The following is a 19,670-nucleotide window of genomic DNA, read 5'->3' on the forward strand; positions in this document are numbered from 1 at the left end:
TGAGAACAAAATGTGCTGGTTTGCTGTCATCCATTTTCACAAACATAGCCTTGAAAAATAATGTTGACATTACTGTGCATTTCACTCTGAGGCATATTGCACTCTGAGAATGTTCATCGAATTCAGTTACTTTGTATTATATTTCAGTAACAGTGACATAATAGCAAATTGGACTGTATGAGTTTTTATGGATTTTTTTTCCAGAGACACACTACCATTTCTTCAGATTTATTTAATTTGGGTATAAATCCTTTCCAGCATATATGCTGTACACAAAATGTTGAACATAAAATATAGCTATCTGCTGATTTAACATCTTGCTGAGTATACCAGTACAATGTTTTGTTGTAACAAATAGTTCAATGTATTTTACACACTTATAAACTTATTTATACAGTTATAGTAATTTATACCATTACATTAATGTTGTACCTTAATGTTCTGGAAGACGATATTATAAGGAACCTCATACTTTTCCTGGATGATAGAGTTGTCTATAATGAATTATTGCCTGAAAAAGATCTGTACAAATTTGAGTCAGATCATAACATTTCAAATTGGTCCAAAGATGGGCAACTGAGTTTAAGTTTTCAGAAATGTAAATTGGAGCACATCACAAAACAAATAAAAGACAGTATTGTATGACTACATTATCAAATAATCACAGTTTTAATTGGTCAACTCATACAAATATCTGGATGAAATGAAATGGTGACATAGACTCACTTGTAGGCAAAGCAGAATGCAGACTTCAATTCGTTGGTAAGATACTGGAAAATGCAATCAGTCGATAGAGGACATTGCTTACAAAATACTTGTGTGGCCCATTCTAGAATATTGTTTAAGTATGACCCATAACAAATAAGGCTAATGGCAGACATTGAATGTATACAAAATAGTGTAGCATGATTGATCATAGATTTATTTGATGCATGGGAGAGCATCAAAAAGCTACTAAAAATTGGAAATGCCAGACAAGTGAAGATAGACGCCAAATATATGACAAAACCCAACTTATGAAATTTCAGGAACATGTATTAAGCGAGGTATTTAGGGATTATACAATAACCACATATGTATCACTCCTATAGGGACCATGAAGGCAAGATTAATTACAGCATGCACAGAACCATTTAAAGAATCATTCTTCCCACACTCCACATGAGCACTGAATGGGGAAAAACCATAATGTGTGGTACAACAATGTACTTTGTCGGACAAACCCACTGTGGTTTATACAGTGTGCATGGAGACATGGAATCAGTTGACAGTAGTGGTAATGGTTCATATTGATTCCCATTTCTCTGTTGCAGTAGGTGATCTTATGCCTCTAATTATTTTTTCATTGCTATCTTAACTTGCATTCTTCAATTCAGTTTATTAACCCTTCTTATCTCTTTGTATTAGGGCAAATGTACAGTTAACTTTTAAGGAATTTGTATTTTCAATTTATCAACTGGAGTTTTGTTTCATATGCAGCAGAAATGTTACAAATTATTTGTTTCAGTTTGTTTAGAATAATTTGCTGTTTCACAGGTGCCCTGAAGAAAATAAAAGATCTCGAAAGTGTCTTAATGACAACCGATGGCCTCATATTGACAAGACAGCTGGTTGCCTTGCAGAGGGCAGGGCTTGACGGTCTGAACATCTGCTTAGACACCCTGCAGTCCCAATGCTACAACCAGATCACGAGGAGGAAAGGCTGGGAGCGTGCCATGGCTGGCATAGATCTAGCCTTGCAACTTGAATACGACCCTGTGAAGGTATTACTAGTGCAGCTGTCATCGCATGCAGACTTTCATAAGCAAGAGATATAAATCTGTTGTTAAGAATATCAATACAAGAATCACCATTTTAAAGCAGTACGCCCTCACCCTCGACTCCATCCCCGCTCCCACCCTCACCCCTGTCTCCACACTGCAGCTGAAAGTGAAGGAAGGTATATTAAGACAGAAGAAGTAAATTTTAGCTGAAGATGCTAACAGTTTCGTAGTTTATACAACATAAAAAAGTATGCCTTGCAAGTTTACCAATTAAATATCTTATATTTTCCTCCCAAGAGAGTCTTATGAGACTCAAGATCTTTACAGTTTCTCTTTTTTTCTTTTGTGTCTTTAGTTTAAAATAAGTTTCCTCTATTGTGGTGTTGTTTTGAAAAAAATACTCAATTGTTTGGAAAAATTATTCTTAATTCTGTAGTCACACTTTTGTTGTGTCTAAGTACTACTGGTTTCAGTAGCGAGTACCAGCATCAGTTCATCTTATTATCAAAAATTTCTTTGCAAAATAAAAGCTGACCACTGTGGCCGAGCGGTTCTAGGCACTTCAGTCCGGAACCACGCTGCTGCTGCTACGGTCGCAGGTTCGAATCCTGCCTCAGGCAGGGATGTCCTTAGGTTAGTTAGGTTTAAGTACTTCTAAGTCTGGGGGACTGATGACCTCAGATGTTAAGTCCCATAGTGCTTAGAGCCATTTGAACCATTTTGCAAAATAAAAAGCTTCTGTACAACTGCAAACTAGACATACCATTTTCAGGGTGCAGTTCACATCTATTGAAAGCACAACAGTGACCTTTACTTTTAGTAGATAAGACACCTACTGGGGTAAGTGACTTGATGAATGCACACAAGAAGTTGTCATTTATTCCATATGTAGCTGCCATGCAGAATCATATTTTGTATTAGTTTGTCCTTACTCTTCCAAAAGGTTAAACCTTGTCTCTGCAGCCACAGCTTCCTCTCTTCAGCAGTTGTTTTCATCTCCATGTGTGAAGAAAATCCCATTCATTGATCATATTGTTTAAGTAGGATGTTCTCAGTCATCCCCTTGTTTTCTTACCTATGATCTTGCCTTCAGAAATGTTTTTTAAAAGATTATCATCTCCAGTTAAGTGTCCAGTGTATTTTGCTTTGCTCTGGCCTATAACTTTCAGTGGTTACTTCTTCTCTCCTATTTCCTTTAATTTTTCTGTCAATGCAGCTAGTTCTTGTACTTCTCCTCCAGAACCACATTTCAGCAGGTTTGAGGTGAGCTTCCTTTGGCTTTTCTAATGTACAGATTTTGCATCTGTGTGTCAGAACACTCCACACAAAGGTCTTTACAAATATTTTCTTAATGTGGGAGCTGATATGTTTATTCAGTTGCAGCTTCTTCTTATTTTGGAAGGAACTCTTCACCTGTGCTATTCTTTTCTTGAATGCCTTGAAATATTGATTGTTTTCTTGCAAAATGCTACTGAGATAGTGAATTTCAGTTCCTTTCTTGAGTTGCTCATTGCCTGTTCTTGCGTCAGTCCTGCCTCCACCTCCTTTCTTGTCTGTAGCCATAACTTTTGTCTTCTTTGTATTCATTTTTAGCTTTAGTTTTACCACTTCTTGATTTAAGGCCTGAAACATTTTATTTAGTTCCTACTCTGATTTACTATTGTGATGTCGTCAATCTGCAGTGTATATGCATGCAATTAAGTCTCCATATCGACATCATGCTCCAAAAACCACCTAACTGTGTGTGACAGGGGGTACGTCTCATGCCACCAACTGACCCCCTCTGCCTTGTTCCACTTGTGAACAGTGCCTGGGAAGAATGACTGTCAGTACGCTTCTGTATTATCTCTAACTTCTCAAATTTTCTTCTCGTGATCATTTCGTGAATTGTATATGAGAGAAACTATTATGTTGTCAGACTCTTCTCGGAAACTACTCTCTCGAAACATGGGTAGTAAATCTTTCCGTGATGCACAACTGCTCTCTTATGGCATCTACCATTGGAGTTGCTGAGCATCTCTGTAATGATCTCACAGTGACTAAATGATCCTGTGACAAAACACTCCGCACTTCATTGGATCTTCTTTCTCTCTTCTGTCAGTCGTACTGGGTAAGGACACAGGGGTAATTTACATTCACTTAAGATTCTTCCTGTGGATGTTAGTCTGGCATCTGCTTTTCTATTGCTGTTTTGTGTGATCATTCCACTTTAAGGTTGCTCTGAATAGTTACTTCTAGATATTTTATGGTAGATTCTGTTTCCAGCAATTTGTCATTAATAGTGTAGTTGTACAGTATTGGATTTCTTTTCCTGTGTGTGTGTGTGTGTGTGTGTGTGTGTGTGTGTGTGTGTGATATGTTACATTTATTTACGTGCAGGGTCAACTGCCAGAGCCTGCATCATTCACCAATCCTTTGCAGGTCATTGTGCAAATTGATACTGTCTTCTGTTGTTGACACTTTCTTATGGACAAGTGTAATACCTGTGAACAATATTAAGGAGCCTCTGACACTTTCTACTGGATCATTTATATACATTGTAAATGTAATGGCCCTATCACATTTCCTTGGAGTATTCCAGAAATTACCTTTTGATTCTTGTCATCTTTTCTTTGTTGTTGTTATTACTTCCTTGATGAACATATTAAGGAAGTAAGGTGATAGAAGGCACCCGTCTCTCACTGCCCTTCTGGTTTTCCTTCTTTCATATCCGGTTCAGTACTCTGACTTTTGTATATACTCAAAATTAATCATCTGTCCTTCCACTTTGGACATTACTTTAAGGAATGATGATATAATGGTAATCTGTTTAATAAACAATATTTTAACGATACACTATGCTTTCCAATCATATAGTGGCTTAATGATGGAATTTGATACTGAAATTAGTAATCATTAGACAAAATAAAAGTGAAGCTATAATAAAAAAAAGTAATATTTTGGATCATGTCAGTTGTTGTTCCAAACAACAGCATGTCAGGAATAGGTTAAAATGGCTCTGAGCACTATGCAACTTAACTTCTGAGGTCATCAGTCGCCTAGAACTTAGAACTAATTAAACCTAACTAACCTAAGGACATCACACACATCCATGCCCGAGGCAGGATACGAACCTGCGAACGTAGCGGTCACTCGGTTCCAGACTGTAGCGCCTAGAACTGCACGGCCACTCCGGCTGCCTAGGAATAGGTACTAAATTATTTGTCCGCTGATGACCTCACAGCTTAGAACACTAAAACACAAATGTTAATTGTTTGTTATGTGCCCTGGTAGGGTGTACAACTGTTTACAGTTCACGATTGGTTGTTGGAGCTTGGGCGTTACTCACATAGTGTATTTGGTGCACAGTGCAGAAAAAGGCAGTGTCCAGAAAAGTAAACAAATGTAAAGGCAAAAGTTTCATGACAGGATGTTGTGTCACCATACTTGGAAGACAATTATAGCCAAAGACAGAAATTTAAAAGAAACTGGCTCATTTGAGCTGTGGAGACCTAGTCGAGGATTCTCAGTAGATAATTGTTAGCACAGTAGAATTTATAAAGAGACAATGTCAGTTCGTGTGAGGGAAGGTTGATTGGTAAGTACCTATCAGCTTTCTCATAAAACTCACAATTTGAAGAATACACATCAAGGAAAAGGTAGAAGTCCAACAGTGTCAAATCTAGACAATAATATCGATCATCCAACAGTTTTGCAAAATCCCCAGTTGTACTCACTTTACTTACTTACTTACTAACTTACTCAGATTTGCTGTGTACCATACAAGGAACTGGTTTCCACTAGTTCACTCGATCAGCTGCCAAGTTCTCACCTTCCTCCAAGTTTGTGTCCATGCATTGAAGATTCATTGCAAAAGTTCCAGGTGTTAAAAGGTCTTCCTGTACATCTGTATCTGTCCATTGATTTCCACAACAGTGTTGATTTTGGGATTCTTCCACCTTACATGTGTAGAACATAACCTGCAATCTTCAGTCTTCTTTCAACAATAATTTTGTGCAGGCTGTGTACACCTCGTATTCTCAGCACTACATCGTTTGTAACTTGGTTGGGTTAACATCTTCAGAATTCATCTCTAGCATTGTTGGTGAAAAATATGGAGACTGTGTGCTGATTTTACTGACATTTTCCAAGTCTCACAAATATAAACAATAAAGGAGTACACTCAAAGCTTTGTTGACATATTACAGACCTAATTGCCATATGGACTGATTTTCCAGTTCTGCTGGTGATTTCTGCATCTGTGACCTCATTATTACATATAAAGCTACCGAGATATGGCAATCTGTCAACATCTTGTAGTATCTTCTATTGCACTGTAATCGGGGAAGAGACGAGTAATTTCCACTTACTTTGCACATTCTGTTTGCCTTATCTCTATTAATTTTCAGCCGTACACAATAGGGCATTTAATGAGAAAGCAGATAAAAATTAACTTGATGCCTTCCAAGGTGACGGTCTCTACCAAGTCTCTACTCCTTCAAGTCTGACTATGTAAGTGTAGACCAGAGATGGTTTAAATTCAGAGAAATAGTATCGACATCAATTAAGAGATATATACCAAATAAATTGAATGGATACCAAATAAATTAAAAGGGTGGTGCACAAAATATGTCAAAACTCAGCTGCAGAAGCAATGAAAAAAAGCATGTCAAAATTTAAAAGAATGCAAAATCTCCAAGATTAGCGATGTTTTACTGAAGCTCGAAACTTAGGGTGGGTTTCAGTGGAAGATGTGTTTAATAATTCCCATAGTGAAACTTCGTTTTGAAATCTGGAAGAAAATCCAAAGAGGTTCTGGTTGAATGTATAGTACACCAATGGCAAGACACAACCAATACCTTCACTGCGCAATAGCTGTGGTAATGTTACTGATGACAGTGCTACTAAAGCAGAGTTACTAAACACGGATTTCTGAAATTTCTTCACCAAAGACAACAATGTAAATATTGCAGTATTCAAATCAAGAACAACTGCAACTGTGAGTAACTTAGTAGTAGCTCTCCTCAGTGTCATAAACCATTTATGTTTCTTTCAGAGAATGTTGATACAATAGCTCCATTAGAAATCATAAATAGCCGCTCATTTGATAAAGATCCATACCTAGAGACTGAAAAGTTGCTCAGGTCACACCAATGCTCAAGAAAGAAAAGAGGAATAATCTACTAAATAACAGACTCATATCACTAATGTTGATTTGCATTAGGATTTTGGAACATATATTGTGTTTGAATATTTTGAATTATCTCAAAATTGATAAATAGCTAAGATAGATTCAGAAATATCGACCTTTTAAAACACAGCTAGCTCTTTAGTCACACAAAGTAATAAGTGCTGTCAACTGGGGATCTAAAATTGATTCCATATTTGTAGATTTCCAGAAGACTTTTTGAAACAGTTCCTCACAAGCATTTTCTAATCATATTGTGAGCCTATGGAGTATTGTCTGAGTTGTACAACTGGATGTGTGGTTTCCTGTCAGAAAGGTCACAGTTCATAGTAATTGATGGAAAATCGTCAAGTAAAACAGAAGTGATATCTGACATTCCTCAAGGAAGTGTTATAGACCACCTGCTGTTGCCGATCTACATTAACAATTTAAGAGAGAATCTGAGCAGTCCTCTTAGATGATGCTATCATTTACAGTCTCGCAAATCATTTACTGTCTTGTAAAGTGATCAGATGATCAAAATGAACTGCAAAATGATTTAGGCTACCTATCCATATGATGCAAAAAGTGGTAACTGACCTTAAATAATAAAAATTTTTATGTCATCTGCACGAGTAGTAAAAGGCATCTACTAAATTTTGTTTACTTGATAATTCACACAGATCTAAAGGCTGTGAAGTCTACTGAATACTTAGGAATTACATTTACAAATAACTTAAATTGGAATGCTCACATAGATAATGCGGTGGCAAAGCAAACAAAAGACTGTGATTTAATAGTAAAACATTTAGAAGATTAAGATTACTAAAGAGACTATCTACAACTATACTTGTCTGTCCTCTTTTGGAGTATTCTGCATGGTGTGGGATCCTTACCAGATAGGACTGACAGAGGACATCATTTAAAAGTTCAAAGAAAGGCAGCTCATTTTGTATTATTGGGAAACAGGAAAGTGCATGCCACAGATATCACATGTGAATTGGGGTGGCAGTCATTAAAGCAAAAGCATTTTGCTGGAGCAGGTTCTTAAAATTTCAATCATCAACTTTCTCCTCCGAATGTGAAAATATTTTGTTAGAGCCCTCTTACATAGGGAGAAATGATCATTGTAATGAAATAAGAGAAATCAGAGCTTGTACGGAAATATTGAAGTGTTTGTTTTTCCTCAAATGCTGTAGGGGAGTGGAATGGTAGATAAATAGGTTGAGGGTGGTTCTCTGAACCCTCTGCCAGCATTTAATTGTGAATTACAGACTAGTCATGCAGATATAGATAATGTAGATAGGCTTTCAATATTGTGCACCGATTCTCTAATTTTATACATTGCTCAAATACTTTCGTGGCGCTTTGGAGTGACCCCTTCAAAATAACAATTTACCAGTCTTCTTAATAAGTATTTTGGTAACGAGGTTGATAAGAAGTTACAACAATTCTCTCTTATTACTCCCCAGTTTTGGGTTTTATTAATGAACAAAATCGCCGCAGTGTTCCATAACAATTACGGGTTGAAGTTTCCTGCTGATGGAACCAATATGATTTTCTGTGTTTCTGAGCATACAGGTTGTGTACGCTGTTTGGAGTCTGGTGTATGCTGAATCAAATGTTTTTATTGTTGTGATCTTCCATCTGAAGATTGGTTTCATGGAGTTGCCCATGCTAGCCTATCCTGTGTGACCCTCTTCACCTCTGCGTAACTACTACAGCGTACAATAACTTGAACTTGCTTACTGCAGTCAGTTTTTGGTCTCCTACAGTTGTTACCCCCATTATATTCACAGATGACCACATATTGTGGAAATTGCATATTGTAATGTAGGATGCAATAATAACGTACAGAAAGTTTCTGTTGAAAATTACGAATTATTTAGGAATAAAGCAGATGGCTCACCAAAAGGCAGAAGCACTGTCTCATTGATAGGCACACGAACAAAAGGTTTGTAGAATGAGATTTTCACTGTGCAGTGGAGTGTGCACTGATATGAAACTTCGTGGCAGATTAAAAGTGTGTGCTGGACTAAGAGTCAAACTTGGGACCTTTGCCTTTTGTGGGCAAGTGCTCTACCATCTGAGCTATCCATGCATGACTCACGACCCGTACTCACAGCTTTACTTCCACCAGTACCTCGTCTTCTACCTTCCAAGCTAAAAGGTACGTTGCTTGGCGAGCTTCCAGAATGCACTTTCTTTTTCTAGCTGTAGGGAAAACATGCGCGCGCGCGCACACACACACACACACACACACACACACACACACACACACACACACACACACACACACACGCACGCACGCACGCACACTCACACACATACACTCACATGCGCATGCATGTCTCCTTATGTTGTGGTCGCTCAACTGCCAGCTCTTTACTGGCCCACGTTGAGTGTTCTGGAGTGAGGTGGGGCTTTAGAGTGGGGTAGGATGGGGTGGGTTGAGGCAATGTGAGGGATGGAGAGAGATGGGAGGGGTTTGGAGGGAAGCATTTAGTGGCTCGTGGAGCCATCTGTGGGCTAGCTAGGGGTGCAGGTAGAGGAGTCAGGCGACTGACAGCTGGGCACTCATAGACTAGGGTGTGACGTGAGATAACAGCACACAACTAGCTGATTGGGAGGGGGGAGAGGGGGGGGGGGAGGGGTGTGTGTGTGTGTGTGTGGGAGGGGGGGGGGGAGGGGGGCTGGGAGTTAACTTGGATTTAGACCAGGAAGCAAAGGATGTGCTGTAAGTATGGCTACGAAAGTTGAGTATTCTTAAATAAGATCAGCTGGTGCCAATGTATTGGAAAGTAACTGGCACACAAAGTGCAATTGTGGCTCCTTTTTCTTTATGAATTTTAAATAGTCTGCAGAGCAAATTGAATTAGGAGGATCAGGCATTTGTGTGGGTCTAGGAAAGTAAATTGTAGAGCCAGATAAAAGGCGCGCAAGACAGGAGGGGTACTACTGCTCATCACTGCTGTATCGTGCTACTAGTACATGTCAGTGTGAGTGCACCGAGAGTGGTGTTGCCGTACATGCGTCTTTAAATTGGTCACCCACTGATCATTGCAGGCTGGCTGCTGGATTCTGTCTCTGGGAGCCAGGCGTGTAGCGCGGTCGCTGCCATGCCATCTGCTGGTGACTCGCACATATATTAGTGTGGAACAGTGCTGACTGATTCTCTGTGTGATTCTAGTTTGTAATGTGCACATCAGTGTTCTGTGTCTTGTTGAGTCCTTAGAGCCATATTGTTCGGAGGTTATTATTAAAGCCATATTTGTGCGACTTGGATCACACTTCAGTATTACTTGGTTATTACATCACCACAAACATATGGACCGGGAATGTACATGCTTTGACAGTTTGCTACGTCTCTCTCTTCTAGGACTGACATGGTAGCTGCCTTGCATTTCTTAATGACTCTGACCTTGTCAACCACAAACCGAATCTTAGTACAGTCATGATTTCCCTGAAGAGATTACATGACAGCAGAGACTTGTAAAATTGTGTTACCCATTTCTCTAGCCAGTGAAGATTCATTCTGTACCTTCAGATACAGTGTCATGTAGGAGTAGAACAGCAAGAAATACGTAGCTCCTCTAACCGTAATGACAGTTTATCACCTCCCAACACTACATGTGCCAATGTTTCAGTGCATTTTTGAATATGTTTGTTAACAGATTCATCAACACAACAAAAATTTACGATCTCAGTAGCATCTTATTTCTTAACTCATACTTTACTATTCATCAGAATCTTCATCGCTGCCCTTTGATTCGTCAGAGCTCCCTGCCGTACTTTGTTTTATTTCATAGTCAGAATTAGGTGAAATACCACCTACCGTATTTACTCTAATCTAAGCTGCACTCAAACCTGAAAAATGAGACTCGAAATAAAGGAAGGAAAAAAAAAAAAATTCCCGAATCTAAGCCGCACCTGAAATTTGAGACTCGAAGTTCAAGGGGAGAGAAAAGTTTTAGGCCGCACCTCCAAATCGAAACAAAGTCGGTCCATTGTAATATGAGACACAATTTAGGTCGAATGAATGACGATACAGCTACAGTAGTTTGGTTCGAGTCGTAGGCTTAGCACTTAAGCTTTACCAGGTAGCCGTTGCTATGCGTCAGGCCCTCCGTCCGTATTTATACTGGTACCCTTCCTTTTTCACGTGCTTCGTCTGGTTTGAATCAATTGCTTATTTTGCTTTGATCTGATAAGTGCCGTTTTCCTTGTTATAGGCGTTTATGTCACTCTAAGCTGAAAATACATTACTGTACTGTGTCATGCATTGTTTGTCGCATTCTGATAGTGCGTGTTTGCGGCCTGTCGTCGCTCGCGGCATGGCTTGCTTTTATGCACACTACCACCGCCTACAATTAAAAAAAAAAAAAAAAGAGAGAGAAATCATCTCATTAGCGAAACAATGGCAAGAGACTATTTGTTGTTACTTACACTGCTGCTTTCTTAAATAATGATCAACAAGAACCAAATAATAGACTGCGTATGATAGAACATGTTCTGAACGAGAGTTAGGCGAAAATTTATCTCCGTTTGAAAATCTTTGCGGCCGCTTCTTTAGTACATCAAATTCTGCACAGAAATTAGAATCATCTTAGATTTAAAAATCTAGTCAGTTGCCGTGCTTCAGTTCTGACTGTATCACTATTAGGCATAAGAATAATACGAATATAAACATGACACGATACGTATATTCTTCCACATTTGCTGTTGTCTCACTCTAGTTTCGTAGTTTATTAGGCAGACAGGATTTAAATAAGATAGCAGCAAACACGAAAGAATACGTGGCAACATGTTTATATTCGTATTACTCTTATGATGAAGAGAATACTGCATGTGATTCACATTTCATCAGGTTCCTATAAGCAACCATCTCTTCTCACAGGTAGGAAAAAATTCAGAACATAGAGATGGCCATATTGACAAACATCCGAAACAGTCTTGCCAGTCGGATTTTCGTAATACATTGAAGTTCTGCTACATTCGAAGATGAACAATACGGAATTTATATTTACTTCGTTGGATAATGTATGAAAATCGTCTTCCACCTTTTTTTTTTAATTTATTTACTGACGCAGAGGTTTTGGCGCCAGTATTTATCTTTGTGCCTACGAAGCATGCCTGTGTAGCGCTACATATATTCGACGGCAAAAGTTAGTTGTGGCAGCACCTACCGACATTTTTCAGAACTTCCACTTGCTTTGCACTCGATTCTAAGCTGCAGGCGGTTTTTTGGATTACAAAAACCGGAAAAAATGCGGCTTACATTTGAGTAAATACGGTACATCCTCTCCTTTGGATTCAACTTCTTAAGTATTATCTTTCAAGTCAACACCTGCTAATCTGTGAGACCGAAATGATGAGCCATACTACTCTATTTCACTGTGCCTGTTTGTTTCATTTGTATAACATTTTATTCCATCATAGATGCTGCACTTACAGTTTCATATATGCATTGCAGCAGCAGACACAATAAAAGTAGCAATCAGCAGTGCTTAGTTTGTGAATGGGTAAAAAATATGCCGTTGTCCCAGTTCCACATATCCCCAAAATTTGATTCTGCCAAATTCTGTACTCTCTGAAATCAAATGTTTAATCCAAAGATGAAAGTGAACAAGTTTGATGCAGTATTGCTAATATTGTTTATTACTCATCTTGCTGGATGAAGTGCATACTGTGTCCTTTCTGAAAGGTTTGCAGAAGTAATGCACATACCAGTTTTCTAAAAACTTACATTGAGATTGTGCGCTCCTTCCTCTTGTACAAATTAGTAGAGCCCTTCAGATTACTCCACAATATGCCTCTTGGCAAGGTGGTAATGACAGTATTATGAAAAGGATAGATTGGCACTCACTGTATAGTGTAGATGTTGTGTTGCAGGCAGGGGGAAAAAAAAAAAAATACACCACCCATTAAACACGTAACCTTTTGGTGCAAACCTCCCCCCCCCCTTCCCACACACACACGCACACACACACACACACACACACACACACACACACACACACACACACACACACATGCGCGCAAATGCAGACCACACATACATGACCACGGTCTCTGGCTGCTAGGGCCAGACTGGGAGCAACTGCGCATCATGGGAGAAACAACAGTCATATGTGTGTGTGTGTGTGTGTGTGTGTGTGTGTGTGTGTGTGTGTGTGTGTGTGTGTGTGTGTGTGTGTGTGTTTTGTCCACTTACGAAGAAGACTTTCTGATCGAAAGCTTACGTGTTTAGTAGTCTTTTTGTTGTGCTTGTCTGTGACCTAACATTTCCTGAGTACAGTGAATAGCAATGTATCTTTTTTATAATATGGTCATTATTCCAGCCTAGATTTTCTATTGTTTGTTTCCTTTTAAGACCTTATAGAGACAGTTACTGACAATTTCTTTTTTCTTATTGGAGAAAAGTAAAACCATATGGGGGCAGACGTAGATTGTGAATGAATATGGAATAGAGTATTTTTATTCTCCCTGTATGCAGTGTCAATAACGTCACTTTTTCAAACCAATAGCTCAATTCATGGAATCAATACTAGAAATAAGAATAATCTTCACAAGGATTTAAAGTCACTTAGTCTTGTACAAAAAGATGTGCATTATTCAGGAACACACATTTTCAATAACTTGCCAGCAGCCATAAAAAGGTTAACAACCAATGAAATTCAGTTTAAGAGAAGCCTAAAGGATTTATTGGTGGCCAACTCCTTCTACTCCATTGATGAATTTCTGAGGAAAACCAACTGATTTGTATATAAGTACAACATATCTTCTGCACAATTTCAGTGCAGTAATGTGTTCACTGAAAATTTGTGTGTGTGTGTGTAAGTATAATCTAACTTCTGCACCATTTCAGTGCAGTAATGTGTTCATTGTAAATAAGTATTACAGTAGTTGTATTACATGTTTCTTACCTTATAAATAAATAAAAAACTTTTTTATTTTAAATTCAGTGCAATAGTATTTGTAAAATGACTCTTAGTGTTCATTAAAAAATGACGATCATTCCACTTGGGACCTGTGGAATGGTACATTAGCTTATTTGTTTTAGTTTAAATATTTGTCATGTATTGTTGTTTTTCTGACATGTTCCACATCCTGGAGGACCTCCTCACTACGGATCAATTGGAATGAAAGTAAATCTAATCTAATCTAATCTAATCACCTCACACACTTCATTTCTGGCAGCACCTCCTCCTCAACACATGACTGTCCCCCACCACCTCACCATAGTCTTCAAGTTACATCCTATAGCACTTCTGGGTGGACAAATAGATGAAGGATGTAGTTTAAAACAGTATAACTGAACTTAAAAGCCGAACTGCCCTTTTATAGAGACTGCCATCATTATTTAAACATACTAAACAACATCAAAACAGTCAAAAGAAATTGTTTTTCAAAAGAGCAGAAAATTGTAGTGAAATTCATGAAAGGATTGTTTTAAATTGTTATATCTTAAATCTGTCAGCATTTCCCAAGATTTTCTGGCTTAATTAAGACTAGGTCATGCCACCACAGTGGTCAAACAGTGGACTTGCCTTCGAGAGGACAACGGACCCGAGTCCCATCGGGCCACCAAAATGTGGGTTTTCCTTGATTTCCCTAAATGATTTAAGACAAATTCTGGGATGGTTCCTTTGAAAAAGATGACATTCAGCTGAGGAAGCTACACAGTGCTGGTGGAAGCACGAGTATTTCAGAGCATACCATCCATTGCACATTGTTAAACATAGGGCTCTGCTGCAGACAACCCCTGTATGTTCCCATGTTGACAACACAGTTGAATTACAATTTCTGTGGCTCAGGAGCATTGAGATTGGGCAGTGAATCAATAGAAATCTGTCATCTGGTTGAATCATTCGAGTTTCGCATTACACATGCTTGACGGTTTTGTGCACATACAATGTCAACAGAGTGAATTGGTGCTTGAAAAGTGCACTTTGCTACAGACTTAGGCCAGTGGGAGCAATATTATGCTATGGAGGACATTCACCTGGTCTTCTATGGGTCCTGTGGTAGTAACTGAAGGCTCCATAGCAGCTTTGTTCTGTGTGAACATTATTGTGCACTGTCCGCACCCTGTCCCTAATGAAGGTGACATGTTTCAACAATATGACTTTCAGTGTCACGAGGCCAGAATCAGATTCACCCCTTCTGAATCTGATGGAATACATCTGCGATGCTATCAGATACCAGTTCTGCACCCAGAAACCACTGATCTGCAATTTATGGGAATTACATGACCTGTGCTTAGACATGCGGTGCTGCATAATGCTGGGAACATACCTCACATAATGCTGGGAACATACCTGAAATTTGTTGAAATTGTCCCACACAAAATCACTACTGTATTGTGTTCCAACAGTGGACAAACACATTATCAAACAGGAGGTCATAGTGTTTTGTCTCATCAGTTTATATATTCAATGCTTGAATGAAAGGTGTGCTCTTTTCCTTTTTTCTGCCATTGCATGTATGTGTAAAGCAGGATGTTCTACCATTTGGGCTTGTTTATATGATGGCTGTCAGTATTACCACCTGCACAGATACTAAATGCTCCTTTTGTGAAGACCTTTTATCTTGAGAACACTTTTAACTTTGTTTCACAAATGGCAGCACAGTTTCAAGAAAGCTTCTTAATTTCATGTAATAGTTAAAATAATACCTTCAGCAAAAGATGTGTGCGTTGGAGTGGGGAAAAAGATTGGAGATGTATGTAGTTTATTTTTCATAAATTGTTAAGAAGGTTAACAGCTTGGCATGCTAAGATAAATTCAGACATTCTCTAAAAAGAGAGAAAAAGATTAATTTAACAGAATCAGTGAGGTATACAAATACAACAACAGACTTGTAGAACCATTATTTTGTAGGTTAGATTAGATTAGATTCAGCTTTTGTTCCAAGACCCAAAACATGAGACGATTCTCATGGGTGAGTAACATGCCAGAAAGTATAACATAAAGAATATAAAACATTTGAATACCCTGATCATTTGTCAGGAGATTGTCAAACTAGGTGAATACAATACAAACTGGAACAGCTAATATTTTCAGAATTGATACGCTGTCAGACTGAAACATTGTTATGCACTATTAATAAATTTATCAAACAAAAAGTACATAATCTTGACTGTTATGGCAAAGTGCTCTCAGAACTGAAATCTAACAGACATTCTTATTTAAGCTGGCCTAACAGCCACTGTTAAGATATTCATCTATTGAGTAGGATGAGTTACCTATCAAAAAGTCTTTCAAACTCTGTTTAAACCATGCTTTATCTGATACCAAGTTTTTAATGGTGTCTTTCTTCCACAGATAAATTGTGTTGTAATGCGAGGTTTTAATGAAGATGAAGTGTGCAGTTTTGTGGAGTTAACAAAAGAGAAAAATGTTGATGTAAGATTTATCGAGTACATGCCTTTCAGCGGCAACAAATGGAATGATGGGAAGATGGTCTCATTTAGTGAAATGCTCCAAATAATTAGAAAGCAGTGGCCTAATTTTGATCCTCTTCCCAATGGGCCCAATGATACCTCATAGGTACGTGCAGTATTACGTATGAACATACATTGAAAATAATTTAATGTTTATGACTTACTACCAATCACAAGAATACTTCACATCTGCTGGTGGTACGAGAGATAGACTGGTTTAGTTACATATTTCTCATCCCATTCAGTAAGTCTGTCCTGGCCTGGGTTTCTCTACAGCTTTTCTGCAACTCTCCCCATTTCCTAAACCTTGACAATCCTTTTCTTTCTTCCCTTTTCCTTCCCCTTATTGTTTCTGCCAGAAGAAGAAGCCACTGGCTCCGAAAGCTTACACATTTCCATAACTTTAAGGGGAGTTAGAAGGGGAAAACATTCTTTTTCACTTTTTCGGGTTTTTATCTGATTATAAAATTTGCCATTTTCCAAATAAAATGATATGTATATTACTTATAAACTTGTGTGAGAAGTATTTTATTTTATTTTCTAAAATATAATCTACACCAGTTGAAAATGTTAAAATTTTTACATGCATTACTTCAAGACCTAATAAAATCGGTAATTTTTTATATACAGGGTAGTCCATTGATCGCGACCGGGCCAAATATCTCATGAAATAAGTGTCAAACGAAAAAACTACAAAGAACGAAATTTGTCTAGCTCGAAGGGGGAAACCAGCTGGCGCAATGGTTGGCCTGCTATAAGGCGCTGCCATAGCTCAAACTGATATCAACTGTGTTTTTTAAAATAGGAACCCCATTTTTTATTACATATTCGAGTAATACATAAAGAAATATGAATGTTTTAGTTGGACCACTTTTTTCAGTTTGTGATAGATGGCACTGTAATAGTCACAAACATATGTCTCATAATTTTAGACGAACAGTTGGTAACAGGTAGGTTTTTTAAATCAAAATACAGAACCTAGGTACATTTGAACATTTTATTTCAGTTGTTCCAATGTGATACATGTACCTTTGTGAACTTATCATTTCTGAGAATGCATGCTGTTACGGCGTGATTACCTGTGAATACCACATTAATGCAATAAATGCTCAAAATGATGTCTGTCAACCTCAATGCCTTTGGCAATACGTGTAATGACATTCCTCTCAACAGTGAGTAGTTTGCCTTCCGTAATGTTCGCACATGCATTGATAATGTACTGACGCATGTTGTCAGGCATTGTCGGTGGATCACAATAGCAAATATCCTTCAACTTTCCCCACAGAAAGAAATCCGGGGACGTCAGATCCGGTGAACGTGCGGGCCATGGTATGGTGCTTTGACGACCAATCCACCTGTCATGAAATGTGCTATTCAATACTGCTTCAACCGCACGCAAACTATGTGCCGGACATCCATCATGTTGGAAGTACATCGCCATTCTGTCATGCAGTGAAACATCTTGTAGTAACATTGGTAGAACATTACGCAGGAAATCAGCATACATTGCACCATTTAGATTGCCATGGATAAAATGGGGGCCAATTAACCTTCCTCCCTTAATGCCACACCATACATTAACCTGCCAAGGTCGCTGCTGTTCCACTTGTCGCTGCCATCGTAGATTTTCCGTTGTCCAATAGTGCATATTATGGCGGTTTAGGTTACCGCTGTCGGTGAATGATGCTTCATCGCTAAATAGAACACATGCAAAAAATCTTTCATCGTCTCGTAATTTCTCTTGTGCCCAGTGGCAGAACTGTACATGACATTCAAAGTCATTGGCATGCAATTCCTGGTGCATTGAAATATGGTACGGGTGCAATCAATGTTGATGTAGCATTCTCAACACCGACGTTTTCGAGATTCCCAATTCTCGCGCAATTTGTCTGCTACTGATGTGTGGATTAGCTGCCCCAGCAGCTGAAACACCTACTAGGGCATCATCATTTGTTGCAGGTCATGGTTGATGTTTCACATGTGACTGGACACTTCCTGTTTCCTTAAATAATGTAACTATCCGGCGAATGGTCCCGACACTTCAATGATGTTGTCCAGGATACTGAGCAGCATACATAGCACATGCCCCTTGGGCATTTTGATCACAATAGCCATACATCAACACGATACCGACCTTTTCCGCAATTGGTAAACGGTCCATTTTAACACGGGTAATGTATCACGAAGCAAATACCGTCCGCACTGGCGGAAAGTTATGTGATACTACATACTTATATGTTTGTGACTATTACAGCAGCTGGCCGAAGTGGCCGAGCGGTGCTAGGCGCTACAGTCTGGAAATGCACGACCGCTACGGTCGCAGGTTCGAATCCTGCCTTGGGCATGGATGTGTGTAATGTCCTTAGGTTAGTTAGGTTTAAGTAGTTCTAAGTTCTAGGGGACTGATGACCTCAGAAGTTAAGTCCCATAGTGCTCAGAGCCATTTGAACCATTTTTGACTATTACAGCCTCATCTATCCCAAAGTGAAAAAGTGGTCCAGCTAAAACATTCACATTTCTTTACGTACTACATGAATATGTAATAAAAAATGGGGGTTCCTATTTTTAAAAAATGCAGTTGATATGAGTTTGACCTATGGCAGTGCCATTTAGCAGGCGAACCATAGCGCCATCTGGTTTCTCCCTTCAAGCTAGACGAATTTCGTTCTTTGTAGTTTTTTCATTTCATGCTTATTTCGTGAGATATTTGGCCCGGTCACTATCAATGGACTACCCTGTAGAAAGCTGTGGATTGCTGTGTTATAAGGTTAAATTATGTGTTTGCATTGGTAGCACTGTCAAAAATAGTATCGTATCTTTTCATAGTATAATCATGCTTTGTATATCGAAGTGCTAACGTTTTTCCGAGGAGAAGTGACGAATAGACTGGTAAATCTCTCAAAAAGTATGACTCCAAAATGAAGTGTTTTTAAGAAATGTGGGTTTCATGGTAATAAATTTTTGAATAAAGAGAAACATTGTGTTCAGCATGTGGTGTGTGAAGTTGCAGACAATGAAATACTGGCAAACTCATGAGTATCTAGCGAAACACCCATTAGTGCTTCGAAGATTAAAATAAAACATAGTGATAACACAGTTATCTCAAATCAAAACTCATGTAAACGGTAGGTTAGGTTATATTCTGATACATTTACACATCCTAACAGGGGTGTTATGTGAATGTGTGTGCTGTATGTATGTGGAGGGCCAGTTAGTTTACATGAAGACATTGAGGTATCAAATGGACTAGCCAGGAAACTTACCATTAATTCTGCCATTTGTAAATACACTCATTCATTTTGGAATTCTGATAAGT

General features: G+C 38.6%; 1 pseudogene; it reads left to right on the forward strand.

Annotated features, from left to right (window-relative positions):
• Nucleotides 1–19,670, forward strand: part of LOC126460117 (molybdenum cofactor biosynthesis protein 1-like) — a 106,919-nt pseudogene that overhangs the window by 42,826 nt on the left and 44,423 nt on the right.

The sequence above is a fragment of the Schistocerca serialis genome, chromosome 1 (assembly GCF_023864345.2).
Source record: "Schistocerca serialis cubense isolate TAMUIC-IGC-003099 chromosome 1, iqSchSeri2.2, whole genome shotgun sequence".
Taxonomy (NCBI): Eukaryota; Metazoa; Arthropoda; class Insecta; order Orthoptera; family Acrididae; genus Schistocerca; species Schistocerca serialis.